Source organism: Fukomys damarensis, unplaced genomic scaffold (genome assembly GCF_012274545.1).
Source record: "Fukomys damarensis isolate Sample0158 unplaced genomic scaffold, DMR_v1.0_HiC HiC_scaffold_12, whole genome shotgun sequence".
NCBI classification, from domain to species: domain Eukaryota; kingdom Metazoa; phylum Chordata; class Mammalia; order Rodentia; family Bathyergidae; genus Fukomys; species Fukomys damarensis.
Genome location: NW_022900924.1, coordinates 50,286,444 through 50,303,481, shown reverse-complemented (window position 1 = coordinate 50,303,481; position 17,038 = coordinate 50,286,444). Strand labels below are relative to the sequence as shown.

Below are 17,038 nucleotides of genomic sequence, written 5' to 3'. Positions count from 1 at the left end.
CTCCTCCTCCTTCTTCATTTCCTTTTATCTCAAATCCTCAGCCATCCTTCTCAGACTGTCTCAGCCTTGGCCTATGGACTTACCTAAGTGGCCACAGGTTCTCAGAGAACATGTGCCTCCTTTTTGTCCAGATCTATCTTCCTTAAGAGGCAGCTGTTAGGACTGAAAAGTTCTAAAACATGAAAAATTACCTTTATCCTGCTGTGTTTAAAAACCAGAGAAAGAAGTGGGTTTTGTCTTCCAGACTGTTAGCAGTTACCAATCAAGTTCATTTCCTAAGGTGAATCAAATATATTGAATACAGATTACATTATACACATATCTATTTATAGTGAATTAAAACATATATTAAGCTGTTTATTTTTAAATTTTGTCAATAATTTCCATTTCCAGACCTCATTTTTAGTTTGGCATTCCATAGACTAGATATGGTATATGGTGTCTACTGTTTCTCTGTTGATAGACGTTTAAGGTGATTTGACTTGTTTGCTTTTACAAATGACGCTGTCACACACATCTTTGCATGTGAATCCTTCTGTATGCTCACTACTGACTCTGTAGGATAGATGTCTAGAGATTAAGTTGTTAAAAGCCAACGCACATTTTAAATCTTACTGACACTCACATTATTCCTTTTTAAAAATGGTACTGGGTTATTCTCCAACCTACAATTGCACAAATTCTTCCATACTCAGTCCCAAGTACTGGAGCTACTTCTGGGCATAACAGGTGAGGAAATGGCAAAGGCCAATTAGCCATCTCCTAACACACATCTAGGCAGTGCTGGGAATAAAAGTCCAGGACAGTTGTCACTGTACAATAAGATAATGCAGTTAGAATATTAAATCAGTGCTTAGTAAATGTTTCTGACTGCTATTATTGAAGCGCACTGCCACCGTAGAGACTCTTGGCAAGCTTTTACTGGTAACCGCTGGTTGAGTGTGGAAGATGACTTGGGGAGGACAGAGGGAAGGAGGCTCCAGGTAAGTGTCCCCAGGCTCCCTTTGCTCTCTGTGCTCTCTGTCTGCTTCCTTGAGGGCAAATTTACACTGACTGTGTTGATTCACTGCTCACCATGGTGGTAACCCTGAAAAACAACTAAATGAGAAAGTGTGATCTCTGGCATCAGGGACTGCTGGGAATCGGAAAAGATGCTCTGGTCATGCTCAAGTACCCAAAAGGGACTGGAAGTTCCTCCCTCAGCTAAAATTCACTTCCTGAAAGTTTCCCAGGAAAGAGACAGATGTTGCTCTTAAATTATACCATGATTTTTTTTTCACCTAAGTCTCTTCTCCTCAATTAGGGTAGAAACTCTTTAAAGGAGGGCCTGGACTTTAAGCTTTTTTGTTTTGTTTTGTTTTTTTTAATCATCCCTTCCACCAAGATAACCAGTTCAAGAGCACAGAGCAAGAGCCTGGTGGAAGCAGGAGGAAGTCGGAGGAAGGATTGGTTTTGGGGTGTGATTTAAAGAAATCTCCTTTTGGATTTTAAACCCAACTCCATCTTTGCAAAGTGATGAATTGTCCTCAGAGCTTGTTCCTCGGCCAGAACAAGAACAGTTCCCCGGAGCAGGTCCTGCAGTCTTCAGCTACAAGTAGGGATCTGAGTCGGTCAGAGAGAAATGTCTGGGGAAATGGGATTAAAGAAGGTAACAGCCACTGGAAGAATTTGGCCCCAAAGCTGAGGACTCCTCAATCAATATGCATGACTTTAAGAATTCCTATTTTAATCAGCAAAACGGAAATGAAATTCCCAATGTAGCTTTTAGTTAAAAAAATAAATTATAAGTGGTACATGATATTCATGCATGCCATTTCCTCTGAAATTCTTTTTAAGAATTGAAGAAAATAACCATTTAACATACTGGAAAGAACAGTACCCTAGGAGTTCAGAGATTTAGTTTCATGCCCTAAATTTATCACCTCCTAGCTGTGTGATCAAAAGCAGCCAGTTTCCCCGTCTTACCTTATTTCACTTATACAAGAGTGACAGAGTTGGTGATATGTAAACTCTCCCCGGCCTCAATAAAATTGAGCTAGTAAATCCCTGACTGGTGATTAAGACGCATCCATCTGTCCATCCTCTTCTCAAATGTGCAGTGAATTCCAGCGTGGACAGTGGCCCTGGGATTTGAGCCCTTATCATCTGCATGGATGATGCTGATAGCATTCACAGGCTTCCAAGCATCCAGCCTCAATGCTTCTGTGAATTCCGAGCCCTTGTCTACCTCATCCTCCCAACCTTCAAGCAGTCCCCAGCATCTGCTCTTGCCCTGTGTCCATCTCTGCTCCATCCTAGGCCTTCCATGCCCGTCACACTGCTCTTCTCTTCCAATCTCACTAGTTCTCAAACCAATCCCTAGGAGGCCCCCCAGCCTCCATTCCTCCTCTCAAATCCACCTTACATGTTATGCCCACAGCTGCATAGCGGTTTTTAATTTTAGCAACCTTTTCTGAAGGTTTGCTGAGTGTCAGGCACTGTGCCTGGGCCTCGAGGAGTTCACGGTGCAGAAAGACACAGTCATAGATAAGTGCATTGTGGCAGGGGGCTGCAGTGATGGACCCTCAGGATGTCCGGTTTCTTCTGCTCCTCCCCTGAGCCTTCCTCTTCGATTGTTTTCTCTTTCATGCTTCCGCCATCTTACTCATCACATCCCTTCACACTTCATTCTTCACCTGTTTCTCCTCTTGACTGGGCTGAGCAACTTGATGGCAGGGATCTGATAAATTCAAGCCATTCTTTCACATCAGAAACCTTGAGTTGCTCCCTACTGGCCTCGGGAAGAGATCCCAACCTTTGTGCTAGGCACTTAAAGCCCTTAAGAGTCTGATGCTATCTTTCCAATTAACTTCACTAATAAACCCATGTTCAGTTCCACCCTCTTCCTTTCACTCTCACTACACATCTGAAATTTCACCCTTTAGCTGTGCGACAGTGTGGCCTCGCCAACACTGTCACACTCACTGCTTTGGAGAGTCAGCAGGTGCCTCTTCTGGAAACAAGCCCCCTCCCCTGCCTACAGGGCTTGCCTCTTCCCAAGGTCCAGATCAAATTCTATCCTTTCGAAGAACTTTGCAGAGACCCAGATCCAGCCGTTCAGAATTGGTTTCATCTGCTCCCTAATACTTCTCATTGCAAATGTTCTAATGCATTGTGGTCTCTCTTGCAAAGGTTTTGTGAGCTTTCCATTTGCTACATTACGAGGTTCCAGGGATAAGTGCCCATATCGTTTGAATTTTTGGATCCTCTGCAGCAGGGAGCTTAGTGCCTGACACTTGAGCTATAATTCTGCACTGAGAAATCACCATCCGCCAGTTTAGGATTCTTGATGTTCACAATACACCATGGAACTAGGCTCAGAAAGAGGCAACGTGAACTACCCACGGCACCAACAGGTAAGACAACTTGGATTTGAACCAGGTAGCTCTGGTTGAGTGTGGTGGAGCACACCTGTAAGCACTCTAAGATTCTGAGGCAGGAGGAGCACAACTCTAAGCACAACCCAGGCAACTTATCAAGACCCTCTCTCAAATGATTTTGCAGCCATGTGGAGAAGAGTTTGAAGATAAACTTAAGCAACATTTCCTGAACCTGGTGGGAATTTCTAGAAGATGTTTCAAAGGAGTTAGCATCTGCTTTTGTTCCTGACAACTAAAGAGGAATTCGACAGAGGGAAAAAAGGCAAGGCTATTCTAATAAGAGAATAAAATTTGAGGTAAGTTCCACTGAGAGTGAACAGAGGATGTTTTTGAGGAGAGGATGGGAGCTATTAACTGATTCACTCACCCAGCAAGACTATAAGTAATTGAGGGAAGGAAATGTCTTCCTCTTGCTTGGGGCTGTATCTATTGCCTACAGCCTCAGAACACATGTTGGATAAATATCTTGTAGGAATTCGCCTACTCAATAAATACCAGCATTGTGTGAGTGAGTGAGTGTGTGTGTGTGTGTGTGTGTGTGTGTGTGTGTAACTTGAAACTCACTTTTGGCCTAGAGTACTGAACACCCTGATTGCTTGCTTTTATGAAGGCTTGAAAAGCCCAAACCAAAACTTTTAGACCCTGAAAGTGAAACCTCTAGTCCCTAGAAAGTTTCACTGACCAACTCAGTTTCACTGACTGGCTGAGTTAAAAAAAAACAAAACAAAACAAAAAACAAAAAACTAAACCAATAGAACAAGCCTCAAAAAATCAAATAAGGAAAAAAAAACCCCCAAAACCACCTTTCAGTTCCAAGAACTTTGTTATTTTCAGTAATGTGCCTTCTGCAAGGGCTTTGATGGTGCCTGTTCATTTCCAGTAGAGAGTTTTACCTTCTCTTGGTAAGGCTCTTGGAAGGGCAGCTGTGCCATGGGGTGGGTCTGAAGCCAAGTAATTGAGGTTCTTCTCTTGCGGTGTGGTCTGTTCCCCATCTCCCCCATCTGTATTAGAATAAGCCGTAAGCAAGTCTATGTCTCTGAGAATATTCAGATCTCAGTGAGTCAGAAAATGGCTTGAAGAGGAGCTGGTGAGCAGAGAGATAAGCCTGGGAAGCAGGAAATGTGTTTGCTTGAGGCAGTTAAATGGGTCCTACTCCTTCTCAACCAGGTGTGGCTTGGTGGCCCTTGTCCTTCACTGCCTTTCTCTCTGCCTAAATTTCTCTTTCTAGCTCTGACATATTTGGCAGATCCTCATCAGGGTAGGAAGAGAAGTGCTTGCAGAGTATGGAGGGCTGTTTTTTAAAAGGGAGCTACTCCTGGGACTTCCCGTGTGCGTGGGAATCTGGGAATGGGAGTTTTATTTTTATTTTTTTACATTTCATCCCACCTAGGTTTTTTCAATCTAGGCATTGTTGATATTTTTGTTATGGGGGTGCTGCCCTGTGCATTGTCAGATATTTCGCAACACCTCTGACATTTACCCACTAGATACCAATGACTCCCACTTCCTTCTCCCCTGTGGTGACACTCTAATATGCCTCCAGACATTGCCAAATCTTCCCTTAGGACAAAGCCGCTCCCAATGGGGAATCCTAGCTCTGAGCCTCTGCAGTATTGTTGATCAGCTGTGTGACCTTTATCATCCTGCTTAACCTTTCTGAGCCTCAGAGGCCTTACTGATCTAAAAGACATAATATTTCTCTTCCATGAATTTTCTTTCTTCCATTCTCCTTTGCCTCCCCGCACTCATTGCCGCAAGGTTGTTAGGGGGAGGAAAAGTCATGGATGTGAAGACACCGCAGGATAAGAAACACAGGACAAATTGTGTTATCATTCTAAAGATCTTTTTTCCTTGAGCGCAAAGAAAAAGAACTTTCATAACTCAATCTTTTTTGGCTGAGAGTGGTAACGGGACAAGCACTGTAACTCGTGCCTATAATCCCAGCACTTGGGAGGCTGAGGAAAAAAGGTTGTGAATCTGAGACCTGCCTGGAACACATAGTGAGATTGTTTCCCAAAAAAAGCCACAAACATGGAAGGAGTCTCAGTGGTTTCTGTCTTTAGTACCTGAGACCTTCAGACTGAAGGGAGGCTGCTGATGGGGCTAGCCCTGTTCTCAGAGTGGGCATTATGGGCTTGATCACAGCTCATGATTGGTCCCAGTGAGGCTGAGGGTAGGGGGTCTCCTGATTCCTCCAGCCCACTTCAGATCAGATTGGGTCCTCTGGTTTGAATCACTCTGTGGGAATTCTGGGAATGCCCACACCTAAGTAGCATCTGAGTCAAAAGACGAGGCACTGGGTCAGCAGCCTGCTGACTGTTCCCAAAGCTCAGTTAGCTCAGAATTTAACTATAATTCTTGATCTGAAACTTCTAACATCCGAGGAGTAGGTTCAGATTCAAAGGAACCACATAACCTGGACATATAGATGCTTTGGTTTCTGGACCCCTTCTTCATCGTTCCATGCTATTTTGAATAGTGGTCCAGGGTGCTCACTTTGGCTTGAGAGAACCCTGGCCTTTCTACTTGCTAGCTCTGGGCTGTGGGTAGCCAGTGGATACGATGTAAATGTGAGCTGTGCTGCTCTTTGTACCACTTAAAGCTCACAGCCACCTCTGAGGCCAGTGGTGTGACCTTCACACTGCAGACATAGAAGTTCAGTCAATTACATCCCCATGCAGCTCGCCCATGTCCTTTGCTCTATCTGTCCTTTTAGGTCATTTTCCCCTTCTCTTTTGTGATCTAAATACCATATGTACCTCAAAGTCTGTCCAAATGCTACCTCTTCTGTGAATTCTGCCTCCAGAGTGGAATTAACCTCAGCTTCCTCTAAATGCCCTCCATCCTTCCTTTTTCCTTCCTAAAATTCCTTTCTTTCTTCCTTATTTCCTCCCCCCCCATTCCCTCCTTGTACACATCTATTACACTGTGGCACCCACTTAAGCCATAGCGGATAAGAAAAGACAGAGCACAAGATAAAGACAGAATAAACAGACGAGTGTGATAAAAGATTAGAGAAGTCAGGTGACTGAAAAGGTAGGAAAGCTTCCTTCCAGTTTCTTCTCTCTGAAGGTCTATGTCATGGTACCTTTGAAAGCTCTTGCCACTCTTGGATACAAGGAAAGAGAACTCTATTCTGACCCTGGCCCTAAAGGGGAGGAACTGTTTGACTTTACCTCTGTATCACCCATGACACCTACCTCACAGAGGAGCTAAAAGTTACAAAAGCTTGAGAACCACATATGATGTTGGATTGAGGAGAGATTGCTGATGGGGGTGACAGTCATGGATGACAGCAGACATGATGTTGATAACAAGAAGGTTATCTGAACTGAAACTCAGCCATCACGAAGGGTGAGGAGCTTACGACGTTTCACTATGACTGAGGGAAAGACAAGAGATCCACTAATCAGACCTAGAAATGCAGCCTACTCATTGGCAAACTGAGAAGAAACCAGGGTTGGAGAAGACACATGGCTGGAGATCACCTCGTCAGCTTGAGCCTGTAGCAATGGCTCATAGGAACACTGTCTTCCCCTTGTCATTCCCAATTATAAATTTGGGAATCACTGAAAAAGCTCTCTTCATTCTTTATTTAAGATAGTGTGGAAAATATCCAAATGTTATGGATAAGAGAAACAATCTTGTTACAAGGAGTTGAGTATTAGCCAATTTTCATTGTAGTTTTCTTGCTCTGCCTAATTTTATCTGGTTGAGATTATACTGATTCTGTGTATTAAAATGTATTTACTTTTTAAAATATATAGCATATATTTAAAAGTACAACACTCAACAGGTGTAAAGGGGTAAATAGAAGTAAGTCTTTGGCCTGCCTTTGACTTACTATCCAGTGCTCTCCAAAGTCTTGCATAAATCCTTCCAGAGCAGTCCTTTGTCTGCCACTGTACGTTTTTAGGGTGAGTTAATAGCTCTAAATCCTTCAATGTTCTCAGAAACCAAAAATTGCTTTTAAGAAGGAAACATATCCCAAATGTAACATATCTGTGCTGATAAAAGCACAATTATATTACCTTCGTGCCACTCGCATAAGCAAAAATTATGTAATGCAACTCTTTCTAGAATCTTCCCAACTGGAGAGCAGCAGGTGGAGGTACCCCACTGAGACACGCTCCCTTGATAGGTCTCGCCCCAGTGATTTCTCATGGGTTTCCAGTGCCCTGCGCTGGTTCAGAAAGCCCCGGAACATAGAGATCAAAGCCTGCAGCTCTGCGGGTCTTGTCACTGGACATTTACTCCAGCCCAGGCCCCTAAAGGCAGGGCTCCCTTCTCCCAAGAGCTGACCTGGCAAGGACTTCCTCCCCTTGTCTGCATAAGGGTGCGTGGGAAGGCGGGTGGTGGGGGAATTCCAGTTCAAATGAGGCAACGTAAAGAGAGTCATTTCCATAAAATCGTGCTCAAAATAGAGAAAGCCACTCTACACTTACCCAAACTCTGTCATCTTCAAACTGATCTCCTTCCTGAGAAGGTGGGGGGGGGGCAGAAGGGTGGGGCCTGGGATACTGTACGTGGTGACCGTGAGTTTATATTGTCACAAACTCCACCTCGCTGCTCATCACTCCCATCCCACTGAGGATCCCCCTCAAGAGCAAGCACTTCCAAGAGGAAATTTCAGGAGCTACTACAGTTTGGAAGTTTATTTGTCAATGAAATGAGGCTCCCCTCCCTGCTCTCCTCTCCTCCCAGTCCCCATCTGACAAACTTACAGAAGGCACCTCCCATTCACAACAACCCCACCAGTCCCCCTCAGAATAACACGTTGTCTGGCAACAGGAGGCGTTTGATTACATTTGGAAAGAGAGCCTGCAACAACTCCAGTTGTCCCTGCACCCGACTGATGGGTCTCACATGCCGCAGACAACAGTTTGCCGTCACCCACTCCCCTCGCCTAAATGAACCTTTCTCTAGGGAAAGAAGAAACCTACGTGCCACCCTAAGTGAGAGACGAGCTGGAGCCTTGTCCCAGCATCACATCGCAGGCCTGGCAGATGGGAGTGTGCGCCGAAGGCTTTGCAAGAGCAAGCCAAGCTCTAGGCTAAGAGATATCACACCCCAGCACCCTCTCCTTAGTGCCACTGCCCCTGTGTTCATTTCAGCACAGAGTGGTTGTTTCTTGCTGTGGAAGGCACCGTGCTCCTGGCTCCTTTAGCAAACCTTTGTAACCTCCTTCCCACCATTCTGGTTTATTTACTCAGCCCTATTCGCTAGGCAGCATTATGGTTCTCCAAAGATGTCCCTGTGCTAATCCACAGAACCTGCAAACATGTCATCTTACGTAGCAGGGGGAAAATAAAGTTGCAGGGGAAAGTGCAGCTGATTTTGGTGCAGAGAAATCAGTGGATCATCTGCGTGGTCCCAGTATAGTCCCAAAAGTCCATAAATAGGGAAAAGCAGGGCAGAGCCAGAGTAGTGGCATCTTAGGCAAGAGTTCATCTGCTGTCATTGGCTTTGAAGATGAGGGAAGGGGTCCAAGAGCCAAGGTAGCAGGCATCCTTTAGTCTGCAAGAGAGAGGAAAACGGGCTGGGGGTGTAGATAAGTGGTGGAGCATCTGTCTAGCATGCACAAGGCCCTGGTTTCAATCCCCGGTTCTGAAAAAGAAAACAGATTTCCCCCTAAAGCTTCCTGGGTTTTAGCTCTGTGAGACCAACTTCAGACTTCTGACCTCCAAAACAATAAGATAGTACATTTGTATGGTTACAGTAGCAATAGGAAACCAATACAGTTACCGTGTACCTGGTATGTGCAGGGCCTGGGTATTCCTACAACACGTGCTTTGTACTTTTTATGAGCCACCAGGATCCAAGGAAGGAAGCTGAAGCTACTTCAAAAGCAGGAGTGGGGGCCTTAATGCTGATCATCAGCCACACAGGTAATGGAGAAGAGTGAGAAGCCAGACATTGACAAGAGCTGAGATTGCTGCTTTGGTGCTCCTCGGCTAGGCTGGGCAGAAGCCAGAGCTACCCATGGTAGAAGCTAGATACAGCAGGCTAGGTGAGCAGATGCTGGAGCCATGGAGAGGAATGAGCTTAGTTGGAGGAGCCCATTGAGGCCGAAAGAGAGCGAAATTTATCTTGGCTTGTGTCCTCCTGTCCTCCAGCATCCTGCCAGTGCTTTCCTCTGGCTGCACAGCTGAAGGCAGCTGATGGGGGAGCCAGGATCTGCAGGGACAAGCCCTGGGCAGTGCCTAGTGAAGCTGGGAAAGGGCAATACACAGGTTAAAGGATCTGAAGATGAAGGGACACACTCCCTCTTTGTTTTTGTACCAGGGATGGAACTCGGGTCCTTGCGCTTGCAAGGCAGGCCACCGAACTGCTGAGCTCCATCCCCGGCCCTACACCCCTTTTATTACTATGTCTATCATCATGATCTTGAAGCATGATTTATCGTTTAAAATCTAAATTCTTTACCACGCGTGGCTTTTGAGATCCTCTATAACTTTCTTGCACGCGTCCTTTGCTCTCTCCTCATTTACAGCACTGCTTCCCTGGCCTTTGCAAGTGAGCTCTCTCTCTTGGGATCCTGCACTCGTGGCAGCCTCTTTTGAACTCCTGTCCTCTTATCTCTACCTTAACGGGTAACAATTCCTCATGTTGAGTGCAGCCTGGCTGGCATTTGGTGAGATGATCCCTTTCTCCGTGTAAAACAGGCCTTCTTCACCTAACATCATTATCACTCTCTACACTTTGTCATTGTCCTACTATCTGAGACAACCTTGGGGATGTGTTCACTTGTGTAGTACAACCTGTCCCCGTCAATGTGCTCCTGGAGGCTAAGAATACTCTCTCGTTAGTTGCAATGTCCTTGTTATTGGCATCAGCTAGATATTTACAAATATCCGTTTCTTCCTGCGAACTGAGCTGGCTGATTTTAGATTTTTTTCCAGTTTGATATGACTGAGCTGTAGCTATTAGAACATGAGTGGAAATCCAGGGTACAACTTCCAGGCCTGTCTGTGAAAAACCTCCTGCGCAAACTCCTGCAGGCATCTCTCCTTCTGGCAGAAAATGACAAGGCTCTAGGGAAGGATGGAGGTGTAAGATGAAGAAAATCCAGTCTATTGAATAAGTATGGGAGTATCACCCCAGAAACCCACAAGGCCATCCTGGACTGTTGTGTGAATAAGAAGTAAGGCCTGTGTTGACTTGTAACATCACCCTTTCCTATCTTAAATAATTCCCAGTGCCAAGAGTCATACCTCATCCATAGTTGGAGCTCAATGAGCAGTGATTGATTGAATGACTATGAAAACTCTGTAATGAAGTGTTCAGTGATGCCTCGGTGCCTACTAAGTGCCCTGCAGACAGGAAAGTGTTATAGCAATCTCTATACACTTGGTGATTTCCATTGTATCTGAACCACAGTGGCTGCTCAATGAATGTGTGCCAAGCTTTTAGCAGTATAACGCAAACAATGACCAACAAAGTATGCATTTAAGTTTTCTTGATGAGGTGTCCTATACTGTTGTGCCTACCAGTGTTTGTGCAGGCCTTCAGAGTTTACAAGGGGATCTTCACTTCATCCTTCCTTGCCACAGTGCTGGAAGATAATTACTATTGTGCTTCCCATTTTGCAGATTATGAGTCTGAGCTCACAGGGGTTAAGTGTCTGGCTCAAGAGCTTATTTCTTGAAGGCTAGAATTAATCCGTGGTGCTCTATAACGAGGTACCCCCCAGCTGAAACTTCTGCTCCTGGTAAGGGCTCAGGAAATTTGACGGCCCAAAGTTTTGAAGGAATTGGAATTACTTTCCAGAAGATCAATGGAAGGCCCCTGACTGCAGCCGGGGCAGCAACTGGTTTAGCCGCAACGCGCGTCGTATGTGTTTCTGGGTGGTCTGTCAGATCGCTTGGCATTGACACAGCTCAGCACCCCCTCTATGCGGCTGCCACTTGCCCAGGCTGGTGGCCCTGTCACACCATGCCTGCCCTTTTCCATACATTCTTCCTTCCTGAGCCAAGATTTCAGCAGCCGATGTAGAGTGGGTTCCAGGTCATTTAGCTCAGGCAGAGATGTGGGTGAAAGTTTCCTCCCACTCACCCCAGGCCTCAGATAACCCATCAGGGTGTGACCAGCCTATGTGAAGGAGGGGGCAAGGAGAGCTCATGGAGATTTCCAGGCACAGGATTGCACCACAGGAGTCTGAAGCTGCTGTATTTAGCCACACTAATCTTGCTGAACAAAGTATGTTGGTAAGAGGTTGTTTGGAAAGCTTAGGACAAAAAGCCAAGGGGGACATAACTTGTCTAAACAGGGACCGCAGAGGCCCCTGGAGGGCGGCCAGCAGCCTGCAGTATTTGCCAGAACACAGAGGGGCAAAAGCCAGTGTCTGATGGATGGGGCTGATGGACGAAGAGAAGGAGTGGGGGAGATGGCCAGCACTGTGCCAGGCTCAGCCTTTCCCAGCCTGGAGACGATCCTCTGTTCAGGCCCGGGTGCCTCACTCTGTAAATAAATCCCAGCTGCTTCATCGTGCAGGCTGTTCCACATACCGCGCATCTTAGGTGGGGTGAAATACAAATATTCCTTTTCATAATAGCTTTACACCTGGAGCAGCAGAGGACCGGTTTATTACCTTGGTAAACAAAAGTTAGAATTCAAGCAAAGTACAAACTTTGCCCAAGGCACTTCTGACAGTGCACCTTGTGTTTGTGAAGTGAACTCGATGTACATGAATGTGGAGCCACGGAAGGCTGGGCTGCTACTTTCTCCTCTTTTCTGTTTTCTTCCCTTGTCTGATTTCCAGGGTTTAAAAGTTCAGGTGTGTGCATGTGTTTGTGTGTGTGTGTGTGTGTGTGTGTGTGTGTGTGTGTGTGTGTGTGAGATACTGAGGGAATTTACTTTGGCTCTGGCTTCTTCCAGCTCTTTGAAACTTTTTGGTGTGAAAAAATATATGCAAGCCAGTTTATATTGTTTTCCCGAGACAGTGCACCCCGACCGTTCTCAGTGACAGGATTGGCGAGCGGGAGACAGGATAAGACAATTTGGGGAACATACAAAGGAACAAGGGTTTGCAGAAAACATTTACTTAAATCAAACATTTTTAGAAAATGATGACAGTCGATCCAACGCCTAGTTTGTGTCGAGTGCGGGACCATGAATTTTCCTCTAGACATCACCTCACGTGAGGTGACCATGAGCGATCACTGCATGATCAAAATGTCCAAAGGCAAGGGACCTGAGGCAGTGGCTTCTGTAGTGACTCCCAGGGCAGTTTTCTAATTCAAAGCTGTTCTCTGATCTCTTCTTGGGACCACACTTGGTGGTTTCCTGTTGCATTTCCTACCTTTCCCCCGGTTTTCGGCCTCCATCTCTGATAACACTTAGGGGAAACGATTGATCTTCTCTATCCTTTGGCACGTTCCCATCCACTGATTTTCCCGGTTCTTCCCAGGCCCTGGCCATCAGGACCACCTCTCACCGACCGACCACCGCACCATGCAGTCTGGCGCAAAGGATCTCGAGCCCGAGGAACAGATTTCCCTCTGAAACACACTCAAAGCTTTGGAGCAAAGGCTCCAAAGAGATACTGAAAAAGAGCACATTTCACGTTTGGTCGTCTCCACCCAGGCTTCTGCACCCTCCCGTCCTCCAGCTTGAATACATCGCATAACCTATAGCAAAAGCATGTGAGCTTTTGGGAATCTTTTCCAGAATAAGCCTTTGAATCTGAAGAACTTTACCCATCTCTACATGTTCAGCTGGGATTTACCCACGGTGCGGCTCAAGCCGGAGAAACTTTAACTCTTCGTTGGTAGATTTAATTCACAAGCATTCTAAAATGAGACTGAACTCATAAGGCTTATTTTTTAAAAGAAATCCCATTGAATGTGTCAGCTTGTGCCTGTCTTCACACATGAAGGGTTCCTTGAGGGAACACGTCACGTTAAACCGAAGGTGGAGAGGGGAGGACTATAAGGAATTGCCAACTCAGCACTTTCAGGATACGGGGTTGTGGCTGCCCTGGCTCTTGCAGAATTTCCAGAGAAAAGCCAGTCTGCCTCTTCCAGCTCCCTTTCTACCTCTAGCCCTTACCACTTATACATCTTTAATTGCAGCCTTGAGGGTTGGTCCTGACTTTATTTATTGTAAGTTTAAAAAAAAAATTATTAGAACACAAATACTCCAGCAGGACAGAGTTCAGTTGCAAAAGGATTAAGCGCAATTCCTGGGCTAGAGCCCTGGATGGAAGAGACATGGGGACCTCTGGGCTCTGAGATGAAGCTTGGTCAAGGGTGTTTGCTTTGGAGACCACACTCAGCAAGCGCAGGAGAGGCGAGGGTGGAATGTTAGCCCTTCAGTGAATACCTGGAGTCCTAAACCAACCTCTCTTCTCTATTGCAGAGGAGGAAGCCAAGGCTCAGACTGGAAGAAGCAAGGCCGAGGCTTACACAACCAACCAGCAACAGGCCTCTGCAATTTCCCGGCCAGGGCTCATTGTCATTGCTCTCCTGACCTGTCTATCAGACCTGGGAAAAGGGACACAAGAAAAAGACGAAATGGCCATCCTTCTTGGCGTGGAGTCACTTGATCTGGCTTTTCATCACTGACTTGTCAGGGAAAGAAGCTTATCCTGAGGGGGGAGAAAGACACAAGAAACATGCAATACTTCCAAAACACTGACTGGAAAACTTACACAAGGTTAAGAGATCTTAGTGTATTTTTACAAGGTATGATTCTAGATGAGATAATGCCTAAACAGAAATCTGTTTCTTTCCTACTTTCAATCTCAGTGTTACTAGCCTTGTAAATTTCTTTGTCTGTGACTCTCAGGTGCTACGGGTCTCTGCCCCTGGGAAATGCAGTTAGCTCACGACTGAGTTCTAAGCTGTAATTGAGAGAACACTGGAATTGTTATTAAGGTAAAAGGAAGCTTACTGATGTTCTGGGCCATATTCCTCAGTTTACAGATGAGTAGTGTGGGGCTGAGAGGGGTTAAGCCCTTAATCCACATTCACAGACTACTAACTCTACAAATCTTCCATTTGGCCAAACATGTGCAAGGAGCTTTCTACAAAGCATCTCACTTTGTAATATGTAGGTGATTTTCATGAATAATACGTGGATTGTGCCCAACTCTGGGAGGCTGAATGCTTATTGTAACCTTGGTTTAAAGAATCCACAGGCATCTACATGAGGGATGGATCATGGCTGGTCCTCACCATCTTTTGTTTCATGGAAAGACTGGTACACCGACATCAGGGGAATTTTCCAAGATTTCCATGATGAATTAGCAAAGGCACAAAGACAGCAGGCTGCTCCGGATGACACGGAATACAGGAATCCCAGTTCTAACCCCATCTCTAATCATGTGGAGGATTTTGGGCAAAAGCTGCCTCCATTCTGAGTGTCAGTTTCCCCACCCATAGAAGGGATTTACTTGACGATGTTCTAAGAACATTTCAGCTGTCATGGTCTCAGGATATAGAATCCAAGATTCAGGGCTATTTCATGACTAAAATATGATTGTGTGAAGCCAGAAATCAATTACTATAGTAATATACCTCCAAGCTTTTCAAACTGCACAGAATAAATGAGTTTTGCTTCCAAAACACAAAGACACAATTTGTCACTAGCTATTTATATACAAACTATTAATGATAATAAATTTGATTTCACTTTTCCCCATATCACTTTCTCAACCTCTTGGTATCTATAATCACTTGTCTGCTCCCAAGGAAAAACACATAAAACAACAGATAAACTAATAGCAGACAAATAGAAGACTCAGACACCTGATATCTCTATCACTCATTCGTTTTTTGAGGTATAGGAAAAAGAAATAATATGTATCAAACATCTATGTCATACCATGGAATTGATACAATTCCATATAAGATCAGTAAACAATGTTTTCTAATGTCCCTTTTACAGAAGGCAAAACTGAAGCCCAGAGATAAAATGATTTCCTTAGTATATATAAAATTGCTAAGTAATAAAGTTTAGGTTTGAAATTAGTTTTCCTAACTCAGATTTCCCACAATTCTAAGTTACAAACATGAAATAACAGCCATATTGTTATTTAGAATAATTGATTTTTCTGCATGTGAAAGAAATAAAATATCCATACACTCTTTTGATTTCCACAAAGAACAACACCATAGCTTTCTTGGACTGCAACATCTGAACATCTCTGAAAACAGATCAAAGAATATAAAACATTAGTGTGACTTTCCTTAAGAATTTAGGAGGAAACAGATAATTCATCCAAAATCATCCTGATCGGAAATACAGGGACCATGCTACTTTATGCATGCACCAGGATTTTGTCTTGGCCCCTTCCACATTAGTCAATCCTGTGATTCTCTTAGAAATATAAACCAATACAAGACTGCGTTTGAAGAACCAGTTTCTGATTCAGGGTCTCCTCTAAGCCTATGGACCAACTTGGGAATTAAACCCCACAAGTTCACCTGTCCATTTCTTGGCAGCCTTGGGCACTTTCAGCACCCTTCAAGGCCAGTGCTATGAAGACAAACAGGATTTATCCCTGAACTAATCTTGAACCCATAGCCCAGACCAGGCCTAGACCCCAAGAAAACATATGGGCGGCTGCATTGTCATGTGCCTGATTCCAGGCTCACAGGGATAAAAGTCAAGCGATACGGCAAAACACAATATGTTTGCTGTTTTAATTTTCTGAAGGATGAAAGTTGTAGTGCCCATTTTGCCATTCCATACTTGGTAGAAAATGATAAAATGTTAAAGTTTGAGATGATACCTCAATTCAGTCCCTTCTTCTTGTAGAGAAGGTTCAGAGAGCAGATCCTTATTTAAGGTCATCAGGAGAGTGTGGGGCAAGGCTGGGACTGAAATCCAGGTCTCCTGGCTCCAGGCTCAATGTGCCTTTCATGGCTGTTCTCTCATTACCTCGGTAGTGGAGAAGATGCTAGCCTAGAAGGTAAAGAAGTCAGTTTTTGTTAAGTGAAGAAGTAGAACCTAACAGATAGATAGATCTGCATTTCCTCAAATTGCAGTGTCCCGTGGCTACACTGGGCTGGTTCTATATCCTATAGATAAGACACCCTTGCTACAGTCAATACTGGCACCTTTTGCACTGTCTGTATATCACCTGCCCTGGGTCTGGAAGATCCATCTTATTCCCAGGACAAATTAGTACTCTTGCAGCACCCAATTCCATGGGCCACTGTTGCTTCCTTTATTCTGCCCCCTTTTCTGTTTCTTGACTTTCCATCTTTCTGACTTCAACTCCAGAACCAAACTCAAAGCAACTGCCTCACACAGAGTGACTAGCCAGCACCTACTATTGTACAGAGTGTCTCAATAATCTGTATCTGTCTCATTTTCCTCACTGATGAGAATTCTCTGTGAATCACCCAGAATTCATCACTTCCCTACCTGGTACTTCTGTGAAAGCATGTTCCACACCATGCTGTACTTCCACGACCTACCAGCCTCTCCCATAGCTGAAGTCAGCTGTGTATTGTGTTCTTACTCTGTGCCTGGCACAATTCTGAGCACTATTCAAGCCTTGCAACAACCCAGTGAGATAAGAGTTGTCATTACTTCCATGTTAGAGACAAAAGCGAGAGGAACAGGAAAGTGAAAGGTATTGCTCATGCTTTCACTCTTAGGAAGGGAGA

At 44.8% G+C, this 17,038-nt stretch overlaps 1 long non-coding RNA gene across 9 annotated transcripts in view; it reads left to right on the top strand.

The window, feature by feature from the left end:
* LOC104862287 overlaps positions 1 to 15,407 on the top strand; it is a 16,852-nt gene extending 1,445 nt beyond the window's left edge. For 5 of the 9 annotated variants that reach the window (XR_780252.1, XR_780251.1, XR_780249.1 and 2 more), the window contains exons 2-4: positions 3,172 to 3,395; positions 3,544 to 3,715; positions 13,779 to 15,407. This is a non-coding gene — a long non-coding RNA (uncharacterized LOC104862287). The other 4 variants (XR_004516831.1, XR_780253.1, XR_004516832.1 and 1 more) reach the window with 4 other exon arrangements.
* Positions 15,408 to 17,038: the final 1,631 nt, after the last annotated feature.